Source organism: Pogona vitticeps, chromosome 3, assembly GCF_051106095.1.
Source record: "Pogona vitticeps strain Pit_001003342236 chromosome 3, PviZW2.1, whole genome shotgun sequence".
Taxonomy (NCBI): domain Eukaryota; kingdom Metazoa; phylum Chordata; class Lepidosauria; order Squamata; family Agamidae; genus Pogona; species Pogona vitticeps.
The window spans coordinates 139027743-139041690 of NC_135785.1; the positions used below are offsets into that span (position 1 = coordinate 139027743).

Sequence of the window (13948 nt, forward strand, 5' to 3'; positions counted from 1 at the left end):
TCATGGGTTTGGAGGGAAAGTTCCATCCTATGGGGAGTGGAAGGCGGGACATCAGGGGGGAGGAGCTGTACTGTATATATATTTGGAGCTGATGTGGAGAGAAAGAGTTGGAGTCTGTGTGTCAGACTGGGTACAACTGTTTGTCAGTTAGTACATACCTGATAGGTTCAGGTTTCTTTCTAGGTAGCCAGAACTGATAGGTTCAGGGTCTGTGCGTTACCTTAAAGTGTTCCGTGGGAACCAAGCTGTTGTGTGTGTATGATTGGGACTATGCCACGTTACATTATCCTATTTACCTGATCCTTTTATTTACCCTGTTTGTTGTTTCAATAAACCTTGTTCTTTTGTTTATTAAAAATCCATTCCTGGTCTGTGTGACTCCTTAAAGGGAATGGTTGGTGGCAGCATAACTATAGGGTGGGATACTCCAGTAGGTCTGGGGTTGCCACAGCCGGCTTCCATTAGTTCCTATGGAACAAAAACGGCTGGATATGGATTACAGGGTTTTCAATGTATTCCTATGGGAAATGGACCCTCAACCTGCAGCCACCATTCCAATACAGATTAATTCCATAAGTCGAGAGTCCACTGTAGGTTCCAATCCAATAAGCTACTTCCTGCCTTCATTAGCTGCTGTTTCCAGCTACTGCCATTGGCTATATTGTACAGAAGATTCTGGTTCAGAATAGAGCATGAACATTTAGTGAAGGCAGCCAATATGGTGGAAGCAAAGCAATGTCAGCAATAAATAACCTGAAAGTCCTTCTCTATGGAAGCAAAATTTAGAGGTTTGTAGATTTGTATTCATGGGCTGAGGCTTCCAGAATTCAACCTGAAGAATTATTGGAGAATTCTGGAGCCCATATCTAAATAGCATAATTTCCCACTTGTACTCACTAGAACAAGCTTTGTATTCTGCTAGAGCTCTCCTCTTACCCTCAGTGGCTGGAATCAACTCCTCCGAATGGGCTTCAAACCAGTCTGCCATCTTTTTGGTCTTCTTGCCAAATATGGACATATAAACAGCATTCTTGAAATGTTCCCATCGTTCAGGTGCATTTGCACCAGTCAGGACTAGAAGGGTCTCCTCAAGCGCTTGGGCAAATTCCTCCACTTTTCTTTGATTGCGAATCTTATTGATGTCAATATGTGGTCTTCCTTCCTTTTTTGTGTGATATAATCCCTTTGTTTGCAGTTTTTCTCTACTACACACCAGGGAGTGATCAGTATCACAATCAGCACTCTGATAACTGTGTGTGATCATAATACTAGGAAGGCTAGAATGCCTAAGGTAAAAGTAAAGGTTCCCCTTGACATTTTTAGTCCAGTCGTGTCTGACTCTAGGGGGTGGTGCTCATCCCGTTTTCAAGTCGTAGAGCCAGTGCTTGTCCGAAGACAGTTTCCGTTGTCACGTTGCCAGTGTGACTAGGGAATGCCGTTTTACCTTCCCACCAAGGTGGTACCTATTTGTCTACTTGCATTTACATGCTTTTGAACTACTAGGTTGGTGAGGAGCTGGGACAAAGTGACAGGAGCTCACTCTGTCGTCTGGATTCAATCTTACAACTGCTGGTCTTCTGACCCTGCAGCACAGGTTTAGCCCGCACCACCACCACGTCTAGTGAGGATCAAATCGAGCTGATACCAATGCTTTGATCTTGGATGTCTCCAGGAAACTCTGAGTTGAAGCTTCGTATTAAAGAATGAACATATGTTATGTTGGTATGGTCTTTGTGTTGCCGGCACAAAGACCATAACAACAGCAAAACTCCAGCAAGCATTGGCCATTTTCGTTCATCTTCCTAATGCCAAAATGGCATAAAGTGGGCCAAGAATTGTGATCAGCACCAACTCTAGCATTAAAGTCTCCAAGAATAAACAGCGGCTCTCTCTCTGGGATTTTCTTAAATAGTAGCTGCCAGATTGTCGTAAAATTTGTCTTTGATGTCTGTTGTAGATGGCAGTGTTGGTGCATATGAACTGATGAGGGTGACCGGTCCCGCTGATGAGTGGAGCTGCAGAGACAGGATTCTTTCACTCCCCACAGTAGGTGGGACAATGGATTTCAGCAGGGTATTTTTGACCTTGAAGCCAACACCATATTCCATGGTCTCATTCAGTGGTTTTACCGGCCAGAAGAATGAGAAATTTTTTTCTTTGGCAGATCCCATGTCTAGCAATCTCATCTCCTGCAGGGCAACAATGTCCATCTGCAGCCAACACAGTTCCATGTTGATGACAGCTGTCTTGCACATGTCATCTATTTCCTGCAGGTCGTCAGAAAAGCCAGGGGTCATTGTCCAAACATTCCAGGTGCCCAACTTTAGGGCAGAAGTTTTCTTATAATTGTTGCATGGTGCAGGGTTATCAATCTGCTTGTCGCCTTACACCCTAAACCCCATGCATCTTTTTAGGTTAACAGACTGTGGCAAGGTATCACCTTACTGGCTGGGGACTACCCAGCTTAAGGTGGGCGGTAGCTACCTAGTGAGGTGCAATGACCTCTCCCACAGTCAGAAGTAGCCCCTGGTATCATGCTGTACACCAATCAAGCACATAACTGTTAACTGCTACTTCCCATGTTATTTCAATGCTGTATGCATGTCACGTTCCCGGGGGTTACAACAGCCGAAGTCCGATGAAGCAATCCAGGGTCAGGGATACCAAGAATGCAAAGACAATGTCCACAAATCAACTCACAGAATGAAGTCCAGTGTCAAAGTCCAGAGTCCAATACACAGCATAGTGCAGGGTCAGAGTCCAAAGTCCAATACCAGCGTAGTCCAGGGTCAGAGTCCAAAGTCCAATACCAGCGTAGTCCAGGGGCAGAGTCCAGAGTTCAGAGTCAGGAACACAGTTCAAGAAGCATGGATGCAAACCAAGGTTTTGACTCTTTGCTTCCACAGAATTTCTGGCTTCACTGGGAGCTGTTTTATAGTAAAACAGCTCCTTGAGCTGTTGGAAAGCTTTCTATCCTGTTAATACGCAGGACTAGATGAACGTAGGTTTCTGTGGACAGCCTTTGAGTGATCCTCTGATCTTCTTGTCCTAAGTCTTTCCCGAAGCTTGGCCCGAAGCTTGTCTGCTGTGGAAGGAGAATCTGGAGGCAGTTCAGGTGTTTCTGATCTCTCAGCATTCTCTTCAGCCTCAGTTAACCCTTCTGGGTCCAGGTCTTTGGATGCACTCATGATACTATCCCCCTCCCCAGGATTCTCCCCTTCAGATGGGCCGGGTCGATCAGGGTAGGTAGCATGGAACTGCTGTATCAAATCAGGGGTGTGTAGATTACTGGCGGTTTCCCATGATCAATCCTCAGGACCGTAACCCTCCCAGTCCACAAAATACAGAAGACCCCCTCAGTGGATTCGAGAGTCCATGACCTGATGGACCTCATATTCTTCCTCGCCATTGATCAGAACAGGTGGAGGTGGAGCCGGGGGTGAGGGTCGAGCAGGGTCCGGGGCTGAGACAGGAACAAGGAGGGATCAATGGAAAACCAGGTGGACACGGAGAGTATCTGAAAGTTGTAGCCGGAAGGCAACAGGGTTGATTTGTTCCATGATTACATAGGGTCCTGTAAACCGAGGGTCCAACTTACGGGTTCGGCCAGGTCGGCGAAGGTGACGGGTAGAAAGCCAGACCTGGTCTCCTGGTTTCAGAGGTGGCCCTTCTTGTCACTTACGGTCGGCCGCTGTTTTATAAGCTTCTTTAGCCTGCTGAAGCTGCTCTCAGAGTAAGTCTTGGAGGGCTTGCAACTCGCGTATATGGGCATCGGCAGCAGGAACCATGGTCGAGGGTAGAGTAGCCAGGAAAAAGTGAGTATGGTACCCATAGTTGGCTTCAAAGGGTGTCTGTTCTGTAGATGTGTGTACAGCATTATTGTAAGCAAATTCCGCCAGGGGCAACAGGGTAGCCCAATTATCTTGCTGATAACAGGTGTAGCAACAAAGATACTGTTCCAGGGTGGCATTGGTATGCTCGGTCTGTCCATCTGTTTGAGGGTGATATACTGACGACAAGTGCACCTAGGTACCCAAACTGGAGTGTAAGGCTTGCCAGAACTGGGAAGTGAACTGGGAACCACGATCAGAGATTAGGTGTGTCAGGAGACCATGTAGACGGAAAACATGATGGAGGTAGAGTTGAGTAGTGTCAGGAGCTGTGGGAGGTTTGGAACATGGGACAAAATGAGCCATCTTAGTAAACAGGTCCACTATTACTAAGATACAGGTATACCCTTGTGACCGCAGGAGATCTGTGATGAAATCCAAGGATACTGTGTCTCAAGGGCTGGCCGGTATAGGTAATGGTTGTAGCAGACCTGAAGGTTTAGCTGGTACGTCCTTGGCTCGACAGCAAACCTCGCAGGAACCAACATATCGGGCGACGTCAGCTCGAACCTGGGGCCACCAGAACTCTCGTTTGAGCAAGTGCAGAGTTTTGTATTGCCCAAAATGTCCTGCAGGAGGGGAATCATGGATCAGATGGAGGACCTGAGCTTGGAGGTGCCCTGGAGGAATATATACACATCCACGATGTAATAGGAGGCCCTGGTGGTTGGTAAAGTCATTGACCGAGCCCTCTTGAAGTTCCTGCAGATGTTGCTTGGCCCAGGAATCTCGAGCTTGGCTAGCTCGAATCACTTCAGCCAGGGAGTGAGTGGTTATGGCTGCAAAGACTGAAGGAGGCAGGATCGGTGAAATCGGGGTTTCTTCAGAGGTCAGATCGGCCTATTCTGGTTTGCGGGACAAGGCATCAGCTTTCCGATTCTGGGTATGCGGAACATAAGTAATACGGAAGTCGAACCGGGAGAAAAAGAGACTCCATCAGATTTGGCGTTGGTTAAGGCATCGGGCTGTTTGTAAGTGTTCCAAGTTTCCATGATCCGTCAAAACTTGGACTGGGTGACGGGCCCTTTCGAGGTAATGCCTCCAAACCTCGAATGCCATTTTGATGGCTAAAAGTTCTCGCTCCCAAATGGTGTAATTACACTCCGAGTGTGTGAACGGCCGGGAGTAGAATGCACAGGGCTGCAGTGATTGTGAGGGGTCCTCCCGCTGGGACAGTATTGCGCCCAGGGCAACACTGGAGGCATCTGTTTCCACGGTAAACGGTAGCCGGGGATCTGGATAGCGTAGGATGGGCTCAGTGGTAAAATGGGTCTTTAGGGTGGTAAAGGCATGATCTGCCTCTAGAGTCCAAAGGAACGGCTCTTTGGGCTGGAGGAGGCGAGATAGTGGCGTGGTTACATCCGCGTAAGATGATATGAATTGACGGTAATAATTCGCGAAGCCAAGAAACCGTTGCACATCCTTACGATTCCAAGGTTTCTGCCAGTCCAGTACCGTCTTGATCTTCTTTGGGTCCATCTGGATTCCTTGGGGAGATACATTGTGACCCAGGAACTCGACTTCTTGCAGGTTAAATTCACATATCTCCAGCTTGGCGTAGAGTCGATGTTCTCGTAACCGTTGTAACACCTGGCGAACATGTTCCGTATGCCAAGCGGGGTCTCGGGAATAAATCAGAATGTCATCCAGGTAAACGATTACAAAGCGATCAAGCAAGTCCCGAAAGCTGACATTCATGAATCGCTGGAACACCGCTGGAGCGTTGGTTAATCCGAAAGGTATGACTAGATATTCATACTGGCCATAATGTGTTCCAAAAGCCGTCTTCCACTCGTCGCCATCACGGATTCACACCAAATTATAGGCGCCACGGAGATCCAACTTGGTGTAGACTTGGGCCCCTTTAAGGCAATCCAGAAGCTCGCCGATCAAGGGTAGGGGGTAGTGGTCTCTAACAGTTATCTTGTTTAAAGCTCTGTAATCATTGCAGGGGCGGAGCTCCCCACCCTTCTTTTTAACAAAGATGACAGGGGCAGACAGAGGTGACATGGATGGCTGGATGAATCCCCGTTTCAGATTTTTATCCAGAAAGGCCCTCAAGGCTGCGAGTTTGGGTTCTGACATGGGGTAAATCCATTCCACAGGAAGGGGCGCCCCAGACACCAAATTAATAGCACAGTCAAAGGGTCGGTGCGGAGGTAGTTGGTCAGACCCCTTCTCCTCGAAGACATCAGCAAAGTCCTCATACTCCAAGGGTATTACGGACTTGTCTGCTGACCCTGCTGCGGCCAAGGTAGCTGGTGGATCCAGATGCAGACACAGATCCCTGAAATGTAACTCTCCTTGTGTCCAGTCCTTTAGGGGGCTATCGGTTCGAAGCCAGGAAAGTCCCAAAATAAGTGGAAAACGGGGCATGCGAGCGATGTTAAACTGTAGTTGCTCCTGATGCTGTTGAACCTGGAGGATGACCTGTTGGGTTTCTTGGGTCACATGACCGGAGCGGAGGAAACGTCCATGTATGGATTCGACTAGGGTCGGGATCTCTTTATTTTGTAAAGGGATCCGGTGCTGTTTCACGAAAGTGGTGTCGATGAAACAGTGATCCGCCCCAGAGTCGACCATGGCATGAACAAACAAACAACGTCCATCTGGCAGGCAGAGTTTAACTGGTACAAGGAATGGTCCCGAGATGCTAAGGTATGGTTCAAGAGATCTAGCTAAGTGCCCCACGTCTGAGGGTCCATTCAGACATGGGGCAATTCTTTTACTGGCAACAGTTTCACAGAGTCAAGGTTACGCCGCTTAACCAAACAGCCAGAAGCAAAGTGTCCTGCTCCCCTACAGTACAAAGATTCTGGGAGTGTCGTCGTGTCTTTTCCTCAGGGCTGAGGCGGGGCTGAGCTGCTCCCAATTGCATAGGTTCAGAATCCTCTGGTCTGATATTGGGGGCTGGTAAGGGTGACTGCAGGAGGCGGGAACCACCCTGTGCTAAGCATCGGCTCTCCAAGTGGCCATCAATGCGTAAGCATAGAGTGATTAGCTCTTGCAGCGTGTTGGGTCGATCTACATGTGCCAGCTCATCCAGGATCCCATCAGCTAACCCCTCCATATATTGGTCCATAAGAGCTGCCTTATTCCAGAGTAAGTCTTGAGCCAGGAGTCTGAAGTCGGTAGAATACTGGGAAACTGAAGCCTTTCCCTGTTTCAGGGCCCGAATCTTTCTGTTAGCTGTGGCAGCTTGCAAGGGGTTAGCAAACGTGGCTGAGATATGTTCCAGAAAGCCCTGGTAGTTAGTTAACAGGGCTGAAGGAGCAAGGAGCATAGGAGTATCCCATTTAGCTGCCTGACCCTTGAGTAAGCTGATTATAAAGCATACCTTGGTTTTGTTTGTGGGAAAGTCTCTGGTGCGCAGCTCAATGTACAGCTTACACTGTGCCAAGAATGCTGGAAACTCCTCCACACTTCCTTCAAATTTTTCAGGAGGAAGCACAGGACACTTAGCTTGAGAAGCAGCGTCGGCTTGTAACTGTATTTGTTGCTGTTGAAGCTGGCTGACTGTCTGGGTAAGGAACTGCACCTGAGCAAGCACAGCATTCAGCGGACCTGAGTCTTCGTTTGCTTTTCCCTCCATGTTGGGAAAAGTGTGGGGGTGGAAGCAATCTCTCACGTTCCCGGGGGTTACAACAGCCGAAGTCCGGTAAACCAGTCCAGGGTCAGGGATACGAAGAATGCAAAGCCAATGTCCATAAATCAACTCACAGAATGAAGTCCAGTGTCAAAGTCCAGAGTCCGATACACAGTGTAGTCCAGGGTCAGAGTCCAAAGTCCAATACCAGCGTAGTCCAGGGGCAGAGTCCAGAGTTCAGAGTCAGGAACACGGTTCAAGAAGCGTGGGTGCAATCCAAGGTTTTGACTCTTTGCTTCCACAGAATTTCTGGCTTCACTGGGAGCTGTTTTACAGTGAAACAGCTCCTTGAGCTGCTGGAAAGCTTTCTATCCTGTTAATATGCAGGACTAGATGAACATAGGTTTCTGTGGACAGCGTTTGAGCAATCCTCTGATCTTCTTGTCCTAAGTCTTTCCCGAAGCTTGGCCCGAAGCTTGTCTGCTGTGGAAGGAGAATCTGGAGGCGGTTCAGGTGTTTCTGATCTCTCAGCATTCTGTTCAGCCTCAGTTAACCCTTCTGGTTCCACGTCTTCAGATGCAGTCATGACAATGCAAAGCTGGAGTGTCCTCTCCAGAGCACAAAGACTGGGTAAAATTATATGGAGGACAGGCTGTCACCCAAGCAGCAAATCTCTCTCTCCACATAGCTGAAATAGTCCAGTGGAAAGGCAAGAGCCAATAGAACTGGTTCCAGCGACACAGCAAGAGTTGCCAGAATGACACGAACTGCCTCCGGGAATCAGGCTCTGGATTTTGCTTCAAGGTTGACTCCTGAATCCTTTTCCATAAGTGGATATGGCCACAAGGCAGTGGAGGTTTGAAATCAGAATTTTCGAGGTGAGCTGCATTCCAAGTTTGACGAGTCCCACCTACCTGGCACCTACCCAGAAAAATGTCTTATGTTGAAGTAATTGGGGGAGTTATCATCAAAAGAGGAATATTTCAAGGGGATTCTTTGTCACCACTGCTGTTTACCATCTCACTAATTTCACTAAACCCTTGTCAATAATTTTAAATGAAATTGGGTTGGGCTACTGTATTTCAGAACACAGGAAAAATCAATTATCTTTTATACATGGATGGCCTAAAACTATATACAAAAAGTTTCGCTGAGATAGAATTAGTGTTAAACACGGTGCAAATATTTAGTGAAGATATTCAAATGAAATTTGAAATTGACAAATGTGCACAAATGTACTCAATTTGTACAAGTTGGGGAAATCCAAAAAATAGATGGAATAGAGTTCCAAAATGGCAATATTATAAAACCACTATCAAGTGATGACAGAAAGGAAATATATCAAAAGACTGTGGAAGATCTTAAAATCAAAATTAAATGGTGGAAATACAATCAAAGCAATAAACACATGGACAGTTGCAGTAATTAGATACCCAACTGGACCCAAAATGAATTAGAAGAACTGGATCAAAAAACACGGAAACTAATGAACATGCATCACGTACCACAACCAAAAAGTGATGTTTACAGACTATATTTATCATGAAAAATCAGGCCATGGATTACTGCAAATACAGAAGGTAGTAGAGGAGGAAAAAAGAAGCCTAAATGATTATATCAGTAGAAGCAGGGAAAAAATACTTAAGACAATGAAAATGGAGAATATGTTGAAAACAAAAGAAAACAAGGCTCAATATAAGAAACAACAATTTGAAAAGAAATTAAACAGCTGGAAAAATAAACCACTGGATGGACAACACCTGAGAAATATTGATGGGAAGCATGACCATAACATGGGCATGGCTACAACTGGGGACCCTTAAGAAGGAAACCAAAGGCTTTATTTTTGCTGCACAAGAACAAGCACTCCAAACCAACATGATGAAATGTAAAATCCAAGGAATTAGTGCTAACAGTAAATGTCAACTCTGGCAAGATGAGGATGAAACTTTACCACACCTCATCTGTGAATGGCCAAAGATTGCACAAACAAATTTCAAAATTAGACATGATAGAGTGTCCAAATTAGTGTACTGATCTTTATGCAAAAAATATAACTTGCCAGCCTCCAAAAACCCATGGGAACACCAGGTAGAGAAGGTATCAGAAAATTAGGAAGTAAAGATCTTGTGGGTTTTCCTGATTCAAAGTAATAGACAAAAGCTAGGAAAAACTAACAAAATACAGAGACCAGGAAATCAAACAGTTTACTTGTGGATGAAAGACATTTAAATGGTCCCCCGTCATCATTAAGGCTTGGGAACAATATGAAGAAATTTCACACAGTATTATAAGAATTTGCAGATCTCAAAAATAACACCACCAGAGCTACAAAGTATGACAATATTAGGAACAGCATACTTTGCCAATATTTAACAGATACTTAGGTTTTTGGTTAAAACTTGTATCTGTTATACTACAACAACAACAACAACAACAACAACAACAACGACAACGACAACGACAACGACAACGACAACGACAACGACAACGACAACGACAACGACAACGACAACGACAACGACAACGACAGACAGAGTTCTAACTCCTGTCCTCTGAAGATGCCAGCCACAGAGACTGGCAAAACATTAAGGAGAAATCTTTCAGAACAGGGCCAAACAGCCCGAAAAACCTACAACAATCATACATTTCATTTATTTTTTTGCTTCAAAATCAAAACAAAAATGATAGACATTTGTTAATTCACCACTGTGGTCAATGGAGGAGATATTCAAGGTACTGGCAAATGACGCAAAGCAACCTTCTCTTTCAGATCCAAGGGAAATTACAATGACATATGATCCAGTGACTCAAGACAATCCCCGTCCAAGCCAAGAGGGAAATTTCCAAAGCAAATATTTTTTTCCTGCTCAGCAACATAGCTGGTAACATTCTGCAGTGGTTGAATGTACTAATGGGAAGCTGTCACTTAAAAAAGATAACAGATACATTTCCTTGTCATTGAGACTGACTATAGCACTGAGGAATGTATGAAGACAGATATGAACTTGCGGATAGCTGATTGGACCATATGTGTGTTTCGTGTATTTTTTCATAAGGGATATCTATTGTAAAATGTGGTATAGGTCTTGTACAGCTGTATTTTCTTTTCTAATAATGGCACACTTAGCAAGCTGTTCTGGGTTCAGTAATACAGTATAAATAAATGGCTCTATATTGGTTCTATGGAATCTCAACAGGCCAGCTTTTGGCACACACTGGCGATAAATAATAGTTATACTTATCTCTCTCCTTCCCTACAATAATGTTTTATGCTACTAAAATAAAATAGTCTGCACATAGCTATGAATGAAATAATTATTCTAGTGAATTCAGAATCATAAATTCATGTGGTCCCCTGCTTCCTGTTGTGGTTGCATTCGAATCATGCATGCAGTACCAGGGCAGTATCTACAGCAAAGCAAGGAAATTTAACATTACACAAGTACAATTGTGAACTGAGGACAAGATCTTCCCCATAAATTATATAACCCTTTCAATATGGCTGCAAATTATTTACCTAGTGTGTAGACTAAATCTTATTCCATCTTTTTTGCTGTGGGGTTTACTATGTATGCCTCTGTTCCCAGCCAAAAAGGATCCACCTATTTTGATACAATGCAACAGGTACTGACTAGAGATGGGGACAAATTTTAAAAATGGTGATTCATTTTGAGCCGTTATTTGTCAAGGTTAACGGATCAATGAATACGAATATACGAATATTCTTTGACGAATCAACGGATCGATCTACCGATTCATCTGCACTTTAAATGGCTATACCACTGGCCCCCAACCACCTAGAGACACCAAATTTGCAGGGTAGCTTCCTCATATGCTTTCCCACAACACCTGAAGATTTGGTGAACATTAGATCATGGACCCCTGAGTTATATAATTACAAAGAGGAAAATTCCCCAGGAAAGCTCCCGCGATGTACAGTACTTAGGACCCCTGAGTTATATAGTCACAAAGAGGAAACCCCTCAGGAAAGCTCACCCAGGTACTTAGAGACCCCAGAATCACAACAAAGCTTCCTATGTCTTTCCTCAACAAGCCTGCCTACTTTGGTGAAGATTGGATATCGGACATCCAAGTTATTCACCCACAAAGTGGGTCTCCCCAAGAGAGTTTACCACACAACACAGAAGCCCATTCTGCCTACCGGCCGCCAATCAGCTAATCAGAAGCCCATAGACAGCCACACACCCCACAGTCAGCCATCCCAACAGCCTATCCCACAACCCTTCCTTTCCCTACCTTAGCCCCCATCCCACTCCCACCGACACCCCCTTACCTTAATAACTGCTTCTGAGGTCTCCATCACAGCCACGAAAGGAGACTGGCTGCCCTTTGCAAAGATGCTGGCTGTGGCTTCATTTAGGGTACGGAAGCTGCAGCTGCCATCTTTGCAAAGGGCAGCCTGGATTCCCTTAAGGCTCCAAGGCTAGAAGACCTCAGCAGCAGCAATTAAGATAAGAGGGTGTCGGGCGTGGGTGGGTGGGGTGGGGCCTAAGGTAGGGAAAGATGTCACTGTTTTCAAACTCTGGAACTCCCTTCCATGGGAGGCCAGGCTGGTCCCATATTTACCATCCTTCCACAAGCAGGCAAAGACCAGTCTCTGCAGGCAGTCTTTCATAACTGGGTTCTTAAAACTGGACTGTGCTTTTGTTATTTGATCTGTATTTTTAGAACTCTTTTAACTGCTATTTTTAATATTGTATTTTTAATACTTATTAAAATATGAAAATAATTTATTGGTTTTAGTTTTTAATATTGTTTGTTTTTAGTACTGTAAGACACCATGTGGCCTTTCAGGATCAAGATGAGGTATGAATGTTTCTGATACACAGATAGATAGATAGATAGATAGATAGATAGATAGATAGATAGATAGATAGATAGATAGATAGATAGATAGATAGATAGATAGATAGATAGATAGACAGACAGACAGACAGACAGACAGACAGACAGACAGACAGACAGACAGACAGACAGAACATTGTGTTTGAGTTTGCCTTTGAAATTTAAAAGGCCAAAGTTAATGATGAAGTTATGAAATGGAGTAATAATTTTAAAAAGCCCTAGAAAATAAATTGAAGTTGTGCTGCAGAGTTGTAGGAGAAAGCTATCTGTTAGAGATGTACCCTATCTTTGGCCAAATGTGCAAAAACAGGTGAAATAAATATATTTGTGTACTTTTAGGGCAACCGCTGGGTAGATCAGAGCATTTGGTCTCCTATGAATCAGAGAAATATTCCCCAAAATCCTATATGTTCCATCTGACATTTATTCAATCAAAGATCCTCAGGGATTTTACCTGAAGAAGGGGAAAGTAATACCCACCATCCAATATGCTGAGCTACTGGCCCTGAAGAAGGTAGCACATAACAACTGGATTTCAAACATATGCAAACTATAGTAGCTGAGATCAGGAAGCAGGTACTGTAATCCAGTTAGAAGTCATGAGGCACAGTTAGTTTCCTTGCTGCAACATTCTCTATTAGATGCCCAGAACTAGGGGAAAAGTTTGCAAGTTGAATCCAAATTTCCCATAGAAATGCATTGAAAATTAATTAATGCATTTTAATTGGGGGGGGGAGGTCAGAAACTTTAAAAAACTTAAAAGAAAGTCACTTACCAGGTACTGTAGACTGAGCCTGGCTCTTCACAGTGCCTTGGTAGACCCCAGAACAGCCAAAAAAGGGTCCCAAACAGCTAAAAGCCAGCAGACAGCCGGCAGACGGCAGCCATTTTGTGCTCTTCTCCGCTCCTGCTCCTGCTCCTTTCCCCTCCCCTCTCCCCACCTAACAGCTGATTGGTGCTGGTCTGAATGGCTTCCCAGGCAGCTTTTAAAGCAAGTACTGGCATGCACGTTTCTACACAAGCAGGTTTCAACTCAAACAGAGCACCTTTTCACCCAAGCACTAACCCCAAACAAACAGCTTTTAAACTACATTTTACATTTTAAAATGACAATACCAGGCGGTCCCAGGTCCATCTCTCTAACTGCTTGGACTAGCAAGGAAACAGACAAGCAGCCTCTTCACTAACTGAAAGTATGAATTTCCCAGCTTTCCCTGCCTTCCCTGCATATTAGGTATGCTAATATCTGTGCACTGGAGGATTGTGGGAGGAACATCCAACCCCTGATGGGGGTCCTGTGGGGCACCCCAAAACACTGAGTAGCTCTCTTGGCCTCTTTCAGGACTGGGGCTCTGCAGCCTTGTTCTGATCAGGAGGTGCAGCCGGGGGTCACCATGCCTTTGGGGGACAGGGCACAGAAAGGGGCAGGAGGTTCAGAGGCCATTCCAACTCATACCTGGCAGGGGAGATACCATGATCATCAAAGTGGTTTTCCCAGAGTGAGGCTCATCTATTGCACTTTGGATGTGCTGACCCCTGTGATTTCCCCAAATGTGGGAAAATCAACTGCCTAAGTGGGGGACTGTGTTTGTGGTTTCCCCTG

At 45.1% G+C, this 13948-nt stretch overlaps 1 pseudogene; it reads left to right on the plus strand.

Moving 5' to 3' along the window:
- The first annotated feature begins 13793 nt into the window (after positions 1-13793).
- Positions 13794-13948, plus strand: LOC140706313 (U1 spliceosomal RNA; annotated as a pseudogene).